The sequence below is a fragment of the Temnothorax nylanderi genome, unplaced genomic scaffold (assembly GCF_030848795.1).
Source record: "Temnothorax nylanderi isolate EJ_2023f unplaced genomic scaffold, tnyl_v1.0 TNYL_tig0249_pilon, whole genome shotgun sequence".
NCBI classification, from domain to species: Eukaryota; Metazoa; Arthropoda; class Insecta; order Hymenoptera; family Formicidae; genus Temnothorax; species Temnothorax nylanderi.
In genome coordinates, this window is record NW_027249311.1 from 83195 (window position 1) to 100865 (window position 17671).

Sequence of the window (17671 nt, forward strand, 5' to 3'; positions counted from 1 at the left end):
ATTGGAGCAATCACGTACATTTTTTTTTAAACAGAAATCGGAAACCTCTTTACTATTAACAATTTTTCTATTATATTTTTTAGTTCTTTCTACCCCTATTTTATATATAATTTTTTAAGATTTGGTCAATAATTTTCCGAAAAATTGTAAAAATTTCGGAACCGGTTTCCAAAAAATCGGTAACGAAAAATTATACACTTTATGGCAATCCCCGGAAAATTCTACCCCTACTTCATATATAATTCTTTAAAATTCTTTAAGATATTTTACACCCACAAAATATACGTTTTGCAAGATTAAATAAAACACAATTAATTAATTAATATTTATAATTACAATTTTTGTAATCTTCCATTTCCTTCGTCCAATCTTCTGAAATCCAAATATTAATCGTTAAATATCGCCGTGCGTAGTTATGGCTCGTCCAAAATTAATATAATTATTTTGTAACAACAACATTTATTTCTATGAAAAGGATTTATTTATTATTAATTTTATTACTGTGGCGGCTATGAGCGCCCCAACAGGCGGCGACTCAACTGCCACACCGAGCGCACACGAGTGCGCCCCTGCCAAGCGGCAACCCGTTGTACGCGCCCTGCCGGGAGCGAGCGCGCCAGCGGAACGGCAGCCGGCCGCGCGCGGTGAACACGCGTTACCAGCATGACGAAGAACACAACAAGCTCTCACCGATAGGCGGCTGAGCTTTCGCGAGTTCAATATTCTGCAAGGACTTGTATATAAGACCGCACAGGGAAGGCCCTTTCAGCATTCACGGCTCACATACTCCTTATACCGAAGTAGTGAGAGTGATAGTCTTTTTGGCGACTGACGTGTAGAGCTGTCACCACGGAGATTAGTGACGTCAACCAACCCACGCTCATCGCTGCCACCGAAACATCCGGCGCAGCAACGGGATCCGCATCCTGTGACGTGGAGAATGACACCATTGAACCTACCCCCGGTACGCTACACTCGACCACTCGACCTCAGGACTCAGGACCACACCTGCCCATAGATATAAGCCTGTACATATAGACGTAAGAATAAATACTGTATATACCAGATCTCAGTTTCTCATCATTTGCGAATCCACGACACTGCGCATCCTACCATCCACGAGCGAGCGAACGATAGCGAGCGAAATAAGTAGCCATAGCTCTATAATTACATTTACTTACTATTAATTATTATTATATATTTATAATTATTTATTTTTAAACTGTAACCTGCAACTTCAGCGTTTTTTTGACTGGGCCGAGTTGGCTCGCTCCGCGAGCGATTAATGACGTCACTTCGGCAAATCGAGCAATAACACGATTCTTATTTATGAATCATCTCATTAACTTGCAGAGGAAAAATTGATTTATGAATAACACGATTCTTATTTATGAATTATGTCACAGAGAAAGAATTGATTTTTAAGTGAAACCGTTTTCAAGAAAATCGGTCTATTAATAAAAAGTTAAACCCATCCCCGTTGAAAAATTCGAAAAATTTTGGCACCAGGTTTTGGAAAAATTTTGTAACCGGCTTCCAAAAAATCGGTAACAAAAATGGTTCTGAATATTCCACGCTAGATTAAATTACACCATCCTCGAATCACTCAACAGGTGGACGCTTTTATTCGCGGCGACGAAAAGTATTTGTTTCTTCTTTTTCCCTCTCCTCGCATTTCTCGGGAAATTCTACCCCTACTTCATAAACAATTCTTTGATATTCGGTCAATTATTTCCGGAAAAATCCAAAAAGATCGATAACGAAAAATTATATACTTTATAGCACTCCCCGGGAAATACTACCCCTTCTTCATATACAATTCTTTGAGATTCGGTCAATTATTTCCCGAAAAATAGGAAAAATTTCGGAACCAGTTTCTAAAAACATCGGTAATAAAAAATTATATATTTTATAACACTGCCCGGGAAATTCTACCACTACTTCATATACAATTCTTTGAGATTCGGTCAATTCTTTCCCGAGAAATTGTAAAAATTTTGTAACCGATTTCCGAAAAGATCGGTAACGAAAAATTACACACTTTATAGCACTCCCCGGAAAATTCTACCCCTGTTTCATATACAATTCTTTGAGATTCGGTCAATTATTTCCCGAAAAATTAGAAAAATTAGAAAAATTAGAAAAACCGGTTTCCAAAAAGTTCGGTAACAAAAAACTATACACTTTATAGCACTTCCCGGGAAATTCTACCCCTACTTCATATACTTTTGGTACAAATTCGGTCCACTAACGAATGAGTAGTTCGCGGTCAGACAGACAGACAGACAGACATACATACATACATACATACATACATACATACAGACAGACGACGGTACTTATATATATAGACTAGTAAACTTTAATAAACTCTGGTTATTCTAATAACTAGCGCCTTTTCGAATGAATATTCACACGTACTTATTTAAAGATATAACTGTGTTCGCGTGTATGAATTAATTTTTATTATTTCGCACTTATTCTACCGAAATCCCGTTGGAAGACACATACTTATTTTTCCAATCCCTCGAATAACCCGTGCGATTCGACCACTCTTGTAGACAAAAATTCGCGAGCAATGCGTTAACGGGAGGGTGGCCGACGAATTCACCCTGTACGTAGTTTAGTGGCCCTAGTCTTTCGAGGGTGGCGGCGGCGGCGGTAATGGTAGCAGTGCAGTGGTGGGCTGGTCACCTTGGTGGTGGTGAAATCGAGTTAGCCAAATTAACCATGAAATAGACTCCCTCCCTAGTGTCTGTCTATCTCGTCAGCCGCTCGTGTCGTTCGCATCGTTCCAGGACCATTAACCAAAGCTAACCAGTCCCGTAGGCCCTTTTAGGGCCACTGCACACAAAATTGAACCTTTGCCTCCAAAGGAAACGCGACCATCGCTGAACGCGGGAAAACCACGATGTGTCTAAAATGTCTAAAGTGCGTAAAAAAAACTTTTAGCGTTATAATAGCACTCAACAATGTGCTCTACTGAACGTTCATGAGTACTATTTAATTAATTGATTAGAGTTTGATTTATACAGCTACATTACCATGTGTGTATCAATTAAAGTTTGAGTTTGTTTGCTTGAACAAACGGAATTAACGTCAGATGAAGTCTACAAAAATATTTGTACTACAAATGTTGTAATATTATTGTAAAGAGTATTATTAATAGCAATATATTGTGCTATATATATTGTACTAGATATATATATCTATTATTATAAGTGTCTGACGTCTGTATGTATGTATGTATGTATGTCTGTCTGACCGCGAACTACTTATTCGTTAGTAGACCGAATTTTTACCAAAAGTATATGAAATAGGGGCAGAATTTCCCGGGGAATGCTATAAAGTATATAATTTTTCGTTACCGATCTCTTTGGAAACCGGTTCCGAAATTTTTCCAATTCTTCCGGAAATAATTGACCGAATCTCAAAGAATTATATATGAAACAGGGGTAGAATTGTCTGGGGAGTGCTGTAAAGTGTATAATTTTTCGTTACCGATCTTTTGGAAGACGGTACCGAAATTTTTCCAATTTTTCGGGAATTAATTGACCGAATCTTAAAGAATTATATATGAAATAGGGGTAGAAAAAGAACTTAACAATGTAATAGAATTAAAAAATTGCCAATAATAAAGGGGTTTCCAATTTCTGTTTTAAAAAATGTACGTGATTGCTCCAATTTTCGTAAATTTTGAGATATCAAGCTAAATTTTTTTTATAATTTTTATGGATACTTTTTGTTACCGATTTTTTGGAAACCGGTTTCAAAAAAATCGGTTATGAAAAATTATACACATCATGACGTCTGTCTGTCTGTCTGACAGCGAACTACTCATTTGTTAATGGACCGAATCATTATATATGAAACAGGGGTAGAGTTTTCCGGGGATTGTCATAAAGTGTATAATTTTTTGTTACCGATTTTTTGGAAGCCGGTACCGAAATTTTTCCAATTTTTCGGGAATTAATTGACCGAATCTTAAAGAATTATAGTGATCTGGATTGCCTGGAGATCGGTATTTTCTCTTGACGTTATTCGATGCGGTTGTAAATGACAACGTTTTTAAACAAGGAACATCTAAACAACAAGGAAACAAGGAAGAACTAAAGAATGTAATAGAATTAGAAAAATTGTTAATAATAAAGGGGTTTCCAATTTCTGTTTAAAAAAATGTACGTGATTGCTCTAATTTCTGCAAATTTTGAGATATCAAGTTGATTTTTTTTATGGATAATTTTTATGGATAATTTTTCGTTACTGATTTTGGAACCGGTTTCCAAAAAATCGGTTATGAAAAATTATACACATCATCGCCATCACCGAAAAATTTGAAAAATTTTGAAACCGGTTCCAAAATTTTTCTAATTTTTCGGGGATGGCGACGATGATTTTAATTTTTCAGTAATGGACGTATTTTCTTAAAACCGATGCTATTTTTTTCAGTTTTCTATGCTTTTTTAAAAAAGTCTGTATGTGTGTATATATTCCACTCGCTAAGGATGATAAAAAGAAAAGGATGTGTGGTGGAGGCCGATTTTTCATATGAGTATAATTTTTCATTAATGTACCGATTTTTTGAAAACTGCAGGTGCTAAAATTTTTCTGATTGCGAACTATTCATTCAATTAATGGACCGATTTTCTTAAAAACAGTACCCAAATTTTTCTAATTTTTCGGGAATGGCGAAGATGTGTATAATTTTTAATAACCGATTTTTTGGAAACCGGTTGCAAAATTTTTCTAATTTTTCGGGGATGGCTACGATGAGTTTAATTTTTCAGTAATGAACGTATTTTCTTAAAACCGGTGCTATTTTTTCAGTTTTCTATGCCAATAATAAGTATTAATGGACCGATTTTCTTGAAACCAGTGCCAAAATTTTTTTAATGCTAGATGTAGAAGATAGTGTGCATTTAATACATGAGATTGTTCTCCATAAAATTTAGGTAAAAGTAAGAAAAAGTTTTTTAAATAAGATTTAGCGGCATTATTATATTTTTGTGCAAAATCTTTCATACATAGAATTCGTAAAGCAGTACTGAAGAGTAAAAAATGATTAGATAAATCATTATTTAAAATTCTCTTAAATATGATAGGACCAGCGTATAATGCTATAAAGCGGAGTTCTGATGCTTTTAAATTTGGAATAAATGCCCGAGGTTTTCGTTGGAATTCATGAGGCACGAAAGGTTTTAGATGTATTATTTGTTTAAATAATTCTTGTCAAAGCGTCGACTTAAGTTTCACACTGCTTTTGTTAAATATTGAATCCATTACATAAAATTTTTTCGTGACTCCCAAACAACTTCCATGCATGTAATCTAAGATGAAAGCTTTGATCATATCAATTGGTGGATCTATACGCAATAATGGTAATACACCAACGTGATTTTGTTGTTGTTGTTGTCTTCTGAATGATTGATCTGTTCTTTCAGTACAATCAGGATCAGGATAGACAACACGTTGATTTCGACATGTTATGCGTTTCCCATAAACTTCACATTGTTCACAGGCAGCATATCCTCCGTGTCCTTTAATTTGTTTTAAAAATTTCCTAGCCGGAATATCACATATAATATGTTTTAATTGTACAGTATATTTCTTTTCATCGATATATATGCCGTTTTTTTTAAGTAGATTTATTTCTTGAATAAAATCATTCATATACTCTTCAATATTGCCTGCTTTTGTATCTCCGTAATACATCGCTGAAAAAGGAGAATATTGTATATCTAGATCGGTAAAAACTTTGCATAATATGGGCCATAATTGTTTTGTACTTGTAGTATATGGAGAAGCCCCATCAACATTAATTTGAAGATATATAGTACTATCTTGATGTACATTTGGATCTATGCAAACATTGAGACCTTTTTCAATTCCCAAATAAACATACTCGCCAATATTATCACCCGTTCCTTTCATCGGTTTTATAGTATTTGTAGCTTTTAATGTATTTAAAAACGTTTTACCAGTCTGGGGAAGTTTTGATAAAAGCCTTTTTCATAATATTTTTAACAAACTATCAAGATGTGTTAATGGGATATTACATTGTACAGCCCATTTTCGCAACTCTTCAATTTCAGGATCATCTTGTGACTTTGTACCATTATTACTTTTCGAATCAGTATCAATATCATCATTATCATTATCATCAATATCAGTATCATCATTATCATTATTTAGCCAATAATCTGTGATATATTCAGTATCGTTATTGGTATTATTACTATTAGCATCAACATCAATTTCTGCAGATTTTATATCATTATTAGAAAAGAAATCACTCGATGTATTTATATTATTTCGTTCTTTGAATGATGTACTTGCAGTAATACCAAGTTTATTTGTACAACTTATTCGATCAGCTTCATCTGTGTAACAATAATTTAGTAAATATAATGTCAATCCTAGGAATGACCACTGGACTTTGACCATAACATATACATATATCTTAATATTTAATCTACAATTTAATGTACAATCTAGCATCCTTTTTACAAAAAATTCTAGCTGACAGCTTGCCTAAACCAAAGAGTCACGTCAATAATAGCTTCGAAGTGTGTACAGACCTATCGAAAATTAGGATGCAAGATTCTGAGATTTTGATCTCATTGGACGCTGTATCGCTATTTACTAATATCCCATCAGAATTAGTTATGGAGGGCATAAAGAAGAGGTGGAAGTTTATTAAAACAAAAACGAGATTATCACGTGGGGAGTTTATGAATGCGGTTGAATTTGTGTTGGCTTCCACCTTTTTCACATTTAACGGTGTCATTTACAAACAGACCTTTGGATCTCCGATGGGCTCTCCTTTGTCTCCAACAGTGGCCGACATTGTCTTGGAAGATTTGGAGGAAAGGGTTATGGGCACATTGGATTTCCACTTGTCGTTCTATAGGCGATATGTGGATGACATCGTCATGAAAATTCATAGCGATAAAGTCATTGAGGTGTTGGAACATTTTAATAGTTACCACAATAGGCTTAAATTCACAATAGAGTTCGAAGACAAGGGCCGTCTTAGCTTTTTGGACCTGATGCTTATAACAGAAAATGACACCATCATAACAGATTGGTTTCATAAAGAGACCTTTTCGGGCAGACTACTGAGTTTCTTTTCCAATCATCCACTCCAACATAAAATTGGAACAATTTATAGCCTGGTCGACAGGGCCATTTTATTGTCACACCCGAGGTTCTTTAAAAAGAATTTAATTTTTATCATTAATGTTTTACTAAGTAATGGATATCCCATTGACCTAATATTCTCTCGAATTAATATGAGACTGAGGAAATTACAATTAACAAAAAATAATAATAGAAATAATAATAGAGATAATGATGCTGAAAGTTTACAAAAAAGTAAAAGTTTTATTGCCATTCCATATTTAAATTCTATTTCTAAAACTATAGCCTCAGCAGTAGATAAGTCAGAGAATTTGGTGGGATACCGCATTTTGAACAAACTGAACAGCATTATTAAAGTTTATAAAGATAAGAACGCCCTTCTCACTAATACTGATGTAATTTATAAGATCGGTTGCAAAAATTGTGATGCTTCTTATGTCGGTCAGACAAAGAGGCAACTCCAAACGAGATTAAAGGAACATAAAAGCAATATTAGATTAGATAAAACAAAACATACGGTTGTCTCTGAACATAGCGTGAAATTTGATCATACATTTGATTGGGACAATGCTCGCATTTTGGAAATCGAACATAATTATAAAAAAAGATTAACGGCCGAGATGATACATATAAAAGAACAGGCAAACGGTATAAATTTAAACAAGGACACTGAGTTATTGAACGATGCCTACTTTGATGTTCTGAAAGTCTTATCTCATATGAAATAATAACAATGACTATAAGTTTCCGTGTCCTTTCGAAGCGAGCATTGCCTCAGCCGTATGTAATCTCTCGCGGTGATCGCACGTACAGTGAGACGATGGAAGGAAGTCTCCGTATCCTTCGCTGTACCGACGTCTTATGTGAATGTTCTGCTTGACAAATTTTTACATAATCAATTCGTGTCTCTTATCGTTATTTTATACTGTGTTCAGTTACCATTAAGACGGTCGGGTGACATAAAGATTCGCGTATGCAGGGACATCACGGACGATGGCGTTGTTCTTGCAGCGGAGGAGACGACTGAGATCATACATTTGACAAACACTTGAGGTTTTGACTTTTACATATTGCGACGGTTGCGAATTCTCAGTTCTTTTAATATGATTTGATGCGTTAAATTCTGAGGAGCGATTAAGTTGGAATTATGCGGCTTGTTCTGAAGAAGGCCAAGTAAGGCCGAAACGTTAACGTTGTTTTTATATTGCGAACACATATGTTGTCAAAGTGGTTTTAATAAATATACACCTATTAATTCCTCGTAATTTGGCCGTTTCTATTATTTAGCTATTGCTTTATCGAGCGAAATCGAACACTTATTTGTTAATATTTAATGTAAATATAATGTTAATATATTATAATATAACTAGCTGGTTACCCGGGCTTCGCCCCGGAGGACATATGTAATAAGACACGCAAATAGTCTCTCTCTCTCTCTCTTCTCTCTCTCTCTCTCTCTCTCTCTCTCTCTCTCTCTCTCTCTCTCTCTCTCTCTCTCTTTCTCTCTCTAAAATTAATTAATAATCGCAATGTTATTCTAAAAAAAGATATATAAATATCTTTTTTATCTTTTAATATCAATCTCTATCTTTCATTCTCTTTCTTTCTCTCTCTCTCTCTCTCTCTCTCTCTCTTTCTCTCTCTCTCTCTCTCTCTCTCTCTCTCTCTCTCTCTCTCTCTCTCTCTCTCTCTCTCTCTCTCTCTCTCTCTCTCTCTCTCTCTCTCTCTCTCTCTCTCTCTCTCTCTCTCTCTCTCTCTCTCTCTCTCTCTCTCTTACTTTCTCTTTTTTTTTAATATCATTCTCTATCTTACATTATATTATTTTTCTCTTTCTTTTTCTTTCATTCTCTTTCTATAAAATTCAAATTTACTTACATTATGTTCCTGTGAAGTGCATGCATTTTCGCTGTTTCTCTCTCTATTGATCTTTGCAGGCTTTTGCAATTTCTTTTTTGAAAATAGATTTTTTAATTCTTCCGCCGTAATGATACCGCTATTCTAAAAAAAGATATATGGATATATATATATGTATAAATCTGTATATAATAATAACTATAATTTCTCTCTCTCTCTCTCTCTCTCTCTCTCTCTCTCTCTCTCTCTCTCTCTCTCTCTCTCTCTCTCTCTCTCTCTCTCTCTCTCTCTCTCTCTCTCTCTCTCTCTCTCTCTCTCTCTCTCTCTCTCCTCCTCTCCCTCTCTCCCTCCCTCCCTCCCTCCCTCCCTCCCTCCCTCCCTCCCTCCCTCCCCTCCCTCCCCTCCCTCCCTCCCTCCCTCCCTCCCTCCCTCCCTCCCTCCCTCCCTCCCTCCCTCCCTCCCTCCCTCCCTCCCTCCCTCCCTCCCTCCCTCCCCTCCCTCCCTCCCTCCCTCCTCCCTCCTCTCTCTCTCTCTCTCTCTCTCTCTCTCTCTCTCTCTCTCTCTCTCTCTCTCTCTCTCTCTCTCTCTCTCTCTCTCTCTCTCTCTCTCCTCTCTCCCTCTCTCTCTCTCTCTCTCTCTCTAAAATGCTATAAATTGAAAAATATTACTTTTTTATCAACTGAAATTCAATTCCGTCGTATACAATTCTTTGAGATTCACTCAATTATTTCCTAAAAAAATTGGAAAAATTTCGTAACCGATTTCCAAAAAGATACCGGTTCCCAAAAAGATCAGTAACGAAAAACTGTGCAGTTTATAGCACTCCCCGGGAAATTCTACCCCTGTTTTATATACAATTCTTTAAAATTCGATCAATCATTTCCCGAAAAATTAAAAAAACCGGTTTCCAAAAAACCGGTAACAAAAAACTATACACGTTGTGGCACTCCCCGGAAAATTCTACCCCTATTTCATATACTTTTGGTAGAAATTTGATCTGTAATTCTTTGAGATTCGGCCAATTATTTCCCGAAAAATTAGAAAAATTAGAAAAACCGGTTTCCAGAAAATCGATAACAAAAAACTATGCACATAGTGGCACTCCCCGGAAAATTCTACCCCTATTTCATATACTTTTGGTAAAAATTCGGTTCAGGGGTTTGAGATTCGGTCAATTATTTCTTGAAAAATTAGAAAAATTAAAAAAACCGGTTTCCAGAAAATCGGTAACGAAAAACTATACACATAATGACACTCCCCGGAAAATTCTACCCCTATTTCATATACTTTTGGTGAAAATTCGATTCAGGGGTTTGGGCTGGGCGTTGATGAGTCAGTGAGTGAGTGAGTGAGTCAGTCAGTCAGTCAGTCAGGACACATCTTCCTTTATATATATAGATAAGTAAAAAAGTAAAAAATTGACAGAAATTAATTTTGTACAATTCTAACAAATGCAACAATTACATCAACTTAAGGGGGAATATACACCTAGACACCAGAAAAAAAAGTAATTTTCGGGAATTTTTTTCAGGGGAACTATTGAAATTATCGGGTCGGGGTTTTTTTTTGTTAAAAATATACACTTTCAAGAATGTTTCAAATTTTTTTTATTAAAAAATATCGCAAACTCACCGAGTACTGGAGTCGTTTACGGAGTGCCGTAAAAAAATTTTCCAAAACGGTACCCATCAGCGATTCGTCAAGAATTATCTAAAACAAAAAAATCAAACAGGAAATGAAAATAGATACTATTGTCTTTGGTGTGTCGTAGCCGATTTTAAAAATATTGATTTTTTACAAAATGGCGGGCGCTTGAACTTAACGTGGCGATTTTCAGGAAAAAATTTGTTCCTTTTTTGCCCCCCCCCCAAAAAACTAAAGATAAAAAAAAAATCCTACGACACACGATAGATAATTATGTATACAATAACCACAAAAAATTCCAAGTCCATCGGTTCAGTGGTTTTCGAGATATTTTGGGTACCAATTTAAAAAACGTTGTTTTGAGAAAAACGCGTTTGAAAATATAAGTAAGTATAAAGTATGAAATTTGTTCAACTTACACAGAATCATCGATACCAGGTCCATAATACAGGTCTTCCGAAGTGGAAGGTATGCCCATAGCTTCTAAATATTGTTGTCGACGCCGTATTCGCCCTTCTTTCTTCAATTCTTTCTGCTTCGTATCGATTTTTAGGATGCATTTTCTTCCTTTTGCGATCTTTACGAAATTCCCCCGATCTGTGGCTCTTTCTACAACCTTTTCTCTCTTCCATCTTTACTTCTAAATACTTTATTCACAAACGAACACTTGCTCTAACGCACAGCTACACGAACGGCAAGCTACTGACGGAGCACGCTAAGTTTCTGTTAGGATAGCCGTTGCGTTTAAAATATGACAGAGACAGGCTTTGCAGGACCAATAAAATGTCGTTATACTAAGAAACACAATGGATCCGAGCACAATAAGACCGAAGGGACGATCAGACCATGCTACATGAGCGGCGCGTCGTGCTGCTATCCATGCTACCCGAAACGGCGCCCGTCCAACGGGCATTTACTCTCTGGGCTATAACTTCATAATTTTTTGGAATTTCGACTTAAAACTTTTACGAGACATTCTTAACATTTCAAACATTAAGAAAATGTAAAAATTGAAAAATCGATTTTTTTGACCCTGCTAGGTGTATATTCCCCCTTAATAATATTGTACTTGTTGAGAAATGAGTAAATTTAGCTTAGTCATGTAAGTACATGTATATGTATGACTGAACGACACTGAGGGAGCACGCAACGAGCACGCAACGAGCACGTAAGCATAGATGTGTACAAGCGACGCGCGGTGCGAGCATACGCAGAAAGATATGAGACTCTCTCGGGGCCGACACGCGGTCGAGCGCTCCAGCGTATCATATACAGTATATAGATGTATATAGTGTATTGAATATAAACTCGTTAATTCTCATCGTTTAATTGACTTCACCCAAACTTACCACTCCACGCATCACTAAACTCAACATGGTAGCAGAGCGTGGTTCAGTGAAAAGTTTGGGAAAGTTCCGTTATGGTTGTGGGAACATTTGGCAGTGAAACCAAAAGTGATTTACAAGTCAAAGAGGAATCAACTGAAGAAAACGGAAGTGAGGATTATAGACGAGTCGACATGGCGGAAGAGTTCAAGATGACGCTACCAATTTTTGATGGAAACGACTACAGTACATGGAAAAAAAGAATAACTGTATTTTTGAGAATGAAAAAATGCGAGAAGGTTATTCAACGAGAGAGAATCGACACGGAAAATGAAGCCACGTGGAATGAGACTGACTTAAAAGCGATGAACTATATATATAGTGCTTTGTCAAATAGACAAATGGAGTTCATTAATGAAGAAACTACAAGTTATGAAATAATCAAGAAATTAGACAAACTATATTTGCGTGAATCAACCGCATTACAGATTTGTGTAAGAAATAAATTAGAAAGGATTAAATTGAAAGACTACACAGGAACAAGTGAATTTTACAGTGACTTTGAAAAACTAATAATCGAATTGAAAAATGCCGGAGCGACAGTGACTAAAAAGGAAAAATTAAATTACGTGTTAAGAACGCTACCAAGTTCATTAAGCCATATCGGAGATTTAGTCGGCGTACTACCCGAAGGAGATAGAACTGTGGATTACGTAATTAATAAAATTAAAATGTATGAAGACAAAGAAAAAGATGAAAATCAAAATTTAAGAAATAAAAGTGGAAATTCGAATGTATTCAAAAGTGAGATGAAAAAGGACAGAACGTGCTATAAATGCGGAAAGCAAGGACATTATCAGCACGAATGCACGAGCCAGAGCAGCGCGGGAACTTCTTGGAGAGGTCCGAGGGGAGGAGGACAGCAGCAAGCGCGAGGAGGCGCGCGCTATCAGCCTCAGCAGCAACGAGACAGCAGCTACGGCAGAGGCAGCAGCGGTCACCGAGGCCGAGGCGCAGGTCAACGAGGACGAGGCGGTCAACAACGGCAAGATCGTCAAAGCGCAGATCAAGGAAGGATGACTTTCACAACAGAGGTAGACAATAGGGTAGGATATAACGTCGAGGTAAATAATTGCGAAAATAGAGTCGAATGGGTCTTAGATAGCGGATGTACGGACCATATAATAAATGATGAAAAGTATTTTGTAGAATCAAATAGACTTGAAAATCCAATTAGTGTAAAAATAGGTGATGGTCGAATATTGAAGGCAACGAAAATAGGAAATATAGTAACTAAGTTCGTAACAAATTATGATGAAACAGAAGTAGAACTTAAAGATGTATTTTTTGTAAAAGAAATGGATAGAAATTTATTGAGTTTTGGAAAAATTGCTGATAACGCGAAAATAATATCAATGGGAAATACTTCAAAAATTTATACACGAGAAAATAAACTGATAGCAGTAGCTAATAAAGTAAATAATTTGTACAAGATCAATAGCTTTGTTGAGAACAAACAAAATTATGTAACAGAAAATGTAAATAAGAATATGACTTTAAAGGAAAAGTATCATAGACTATTAGGTCACGTAAATTTCAAGTAGGGGAGACCGGGGCTAAGCCGACACTATTTTTTCAAAGGCAATTTTTAATATTTAATTAAAATTTTTAGGCAAATTCAATGGTACATATTTAAAGAGTGTTTCTTCAGGTACAAAATTGATTCAGGAAGTTTTGCTGTACGTCGCTTTGTTTTGCCGCCAGGAAAGAAAAAGTGACGCGAAGACAAATTTTCGAATTGAAAAATGCCGGGGCAAACTCGACACCCCGCCGGGGCAAACTCAACACTTTGTCTGATCGACACAATTTGATCTGGAACTTATTTTTTACTGTCTGAAAATGAAAATACATTGTTTATTGTGTATTTAAAAAGTACAAAAATTCGGAATAAAGTAGCTAGAACAATCATTTGAAATAATGAGAACAAAAATTGTTGAACTTTCAATTATCTTCATCTAAACTCATGTCTGAAAAACAATTAATGCAGGTAAACTCGCGATCGGACGTGCGCATACATTTGTCATGAGCCATACGGCTGCATGACAAGCATCGTTTATTACTGGGAGCCGACGAAACGGCGTGGTGTTGACTTTGCCCCGGACGTTGTTTTTCACTTTTGTCACTTCAAAAACATGAAAATTTTGAAAATATCCAAAAACGATTATCGGATTCATATAGAGCATCAAATTTCCCATCAAAATCACTTACCGGTAGATTCGCAAGAGTAAAGCTCGATGAAAGAGTAGACATTTTCGAGAGATCAGAAAAATTACTTTTCACTATCAAAAATGCTTATGTCGCGTTAAAAATTACACTATAACTCAGAATGTTACCAAATTCCGTTGATAATACTGGCACATAAAGACGCATTTACAGTAGGAAAGGCAAGTTTCTACGATAGATTTAAATTGGCAAAAAGCCTAGTGTCAAGTTTGCCCCGTTGTCGGCTTAGCCCCGGTCTCCCCTACTTGAATATTCTGAGTCAAAATAACCTAGTTGATGGGTTACCAAATAATTTAGAGAGCGACTATTTGAAATGCGGTACTTGTATACAAAATAAAATGACTAACACTAGTTTTGAAAATAATAGACATAGAGCAAAAGATATAGCTGAAATTATTCATGCAGATGTAAACGGACCGCATAGTACCATAGGTTATAGGGGTGAAAGATATTTTCTAATTTTAATTGACGATTATAGTAAGGCTGGGAAAGTTTACACGATGAAAGAAAAAAATGAAGTTTATGACTGTATTGTAACATATGCAAATCAATTAGAAAATCTAACTGGTAAAAGAATAAAGCGTTTAAGATGCGATAACGGGAGAGAATTTTTGAATAAAGATATATATAATTTTGCTAAAGAAAAGGGAATTTACATTGAACCGTGCCCTCCGTATGTTCACGAGTTGAACGGAACTGCGGAAAGATACAATAGGTCGGTAATGGATACGGCTAGATGTTTATTGTCCGATGCGAAAATACATAATAGATTTTGGCCAGAGGTAGTCAAGACGGCTGTTTATTTGAAAAATAGAACATTGGCAAATACATTTGAGAAAAAGACTCCGTATGAGATTATGATGGGAGAAAAGCCCGATATTAAGAATTTAAAATTATACGGAAGTAGAGTTTTTGTTAGAGTTCCGGAAGTTAAAAGGAAAAGTAAGTGGGATAGAAAAGCTGATTTAGGAGTATTAGTCGGGTACGAAGAAGTAGGGTATAGAGTATTAATTAATAACAAAGTGATTGTAGTAAAACACGTAGATATAATTGAAGAAAATGTAAATTTAGTTGGATTTAAAGATAACGATGAAATTAATGAAAAGGAGTTAATTCAAAACGAGATTAATCAGGAACTTCAAAATGAAAATGAGGAAAATGAAAATAATGAGCATGTGAATAACCTACCCAGTACTAGCGATGAAAATTTACAAGTACTGAGAAGGTCAGAAAGAAAGAAAAGCCCTGTAAGCAGATATGGAAATCCAATAACGAACTGTGTTTACGTAAATTATGTTAGTGTAGACAATCCGGAAAATTATAATGAAGCAATAAATTGTAACGATAGCGATAAATGGCGAGAAGCTATGAATAAAGAAATCGAATGCTTAAATAGAAATTATACATGGAAATTAGTTGAAAAGCCAAAAGATAGAAAAGTATTAGATCTTAAGTGGGTGTATACAAAAAAGGCTGATAATAAATTTAAAGCGAGAATTGTAGTAAAAGGGTTTCAACAAAGAGAAGTGTTAGAAGATATATATTCACCAGTAGCGAGAACACAAACATTAAAAATTATGTTAAATTATTGTGTACAAAACGGACTAGCGATAGATCAAATGGATGTCGAATCTGCGTTCCTAAATGGCAAAGTAAAATCGGAAGTGTATGTGAAACAACCTCAAGGTTACGATGATAATACAGGCAAAGTTGGTAAACTGGAGAAGGCGTTGTACGGACTGCGAGAAAGTCCACGAGCGTGGTATGAATGTTTAGACGAATACTTGAAAGAATTAGGATTTAAGCGTAGTAAAACTGATTACTGTTTATATTATATGGAGAATAATATTGAAAAAATCTATTTGATAATCTTTGTAGATGATTTGTTAATTTGTAGTAAAAATCGGAAATTAATAGAATGTATTAAAAGAAAATTAGCAGCAAAATTTCGAATGAAAGATATGGGCCAAATAAAAACTTATTTGGGAATAAATATTGAGTATGATTGTGAGAAGAAAATTATGACATTAGATCAGAAAAACTATATTGAGTCATTAGCAAAAAGGTATGAAATAGAAAATGCGAAATTGTATGCTACCCCGATGGAGCAAAATTTGAAATGTGAACCTGCCTTATCAGTGCCAAAAGACATAAAATATAGAAATTTGATTGGGGCCTTGTTGTATATAAGTTCAAGTACTAGACCAGATATTTGTTATTGCGTGAATTATCTAAGTCGATTTCAAAATTGTTATGATCAAAGCCATTATAAGTACGCCTTAAGAGTATTAAAATATTTATATTATACTAAAGATTTAAAATTAAAATTTGAGAAAAATGCAAATTCGGATATATTAGATTGTTGCGTTGATGCTGATTGGGCAGGAGATATAGTAGACAGGAAATCCACGACGGGATATGTTATAAGAATGTATGGTAATACTATATTTTGGAAATCAAAAAAACAAGATATTGTAACGAAATCGTCGACTGAGGCAGAGTATGTAGCCTTGTCTGTATGTGTGAGTGAGGTAAACTTAATTAGAGAGTTATTGAAAGATTTTGGAATGGAAATCAAAAACCCGGTAAGAATTTATGAGGATAATGCTGGTGCAATTAGTATAAGTAAATATGGAAATCTAACAAAAAATTCTAAGTATATAGAAACACATTATCATTTTATTAACGAGAATTATTTGAAAGGAAAAATTGATGTAATTAAAATAGATTCAGAAAAAAATCCAGCAGATATTTTCACCAAGTCTTTAGGACGAATTAAATTCGATAGGTTTAGAGAGAATTTAAAGTTATGCTAAGAAAATGATGCAGTGTAAAATGATTGAGAAAAGCTAAATTTAAGGAGGCGTGTTGAGAAATGAGTAAATTTAGCTTAGTCATGTAAGTACATGTATATGTATGACTGAACGACACTGAGGGAGCACGCAACGAGCACGCAACGAGCACGTAAGCATAGATGTGTACAAGCGACGCGCGGTGCGAGCATACGCAGAAAGATATGAGACTCTCTCGGGGCCGACACGCGGTCGAGCGCTCCAGCGTATCATATACAGTATATAGATGTATATAGTGTATTGAATATAAACTCGTTAATTCTCATCGTTTAATTGACTTCACCCAAACTTACCACTCCACGCATCACTAAACTCAACAGTACTTACGCGAAGAATTAGAACATGAGGCAATGTTTGCTAATACAGAATAAATATACTGATGTTTTCGAACACGCCCACACGTTTTTTCTTGTTTATTCATCTTTTTTTGTTTTTTATAAGCCAAATAATACAACAGACGATAAGCGATAAGAGGGGGTTTTTTCCAGTTTCCTCGGTTGAGGAAGATTAAGGTGTCTTGTACCCTAGGGTAATTGACACATATATACTAAGCCTAGTAAATACATTAGTAGC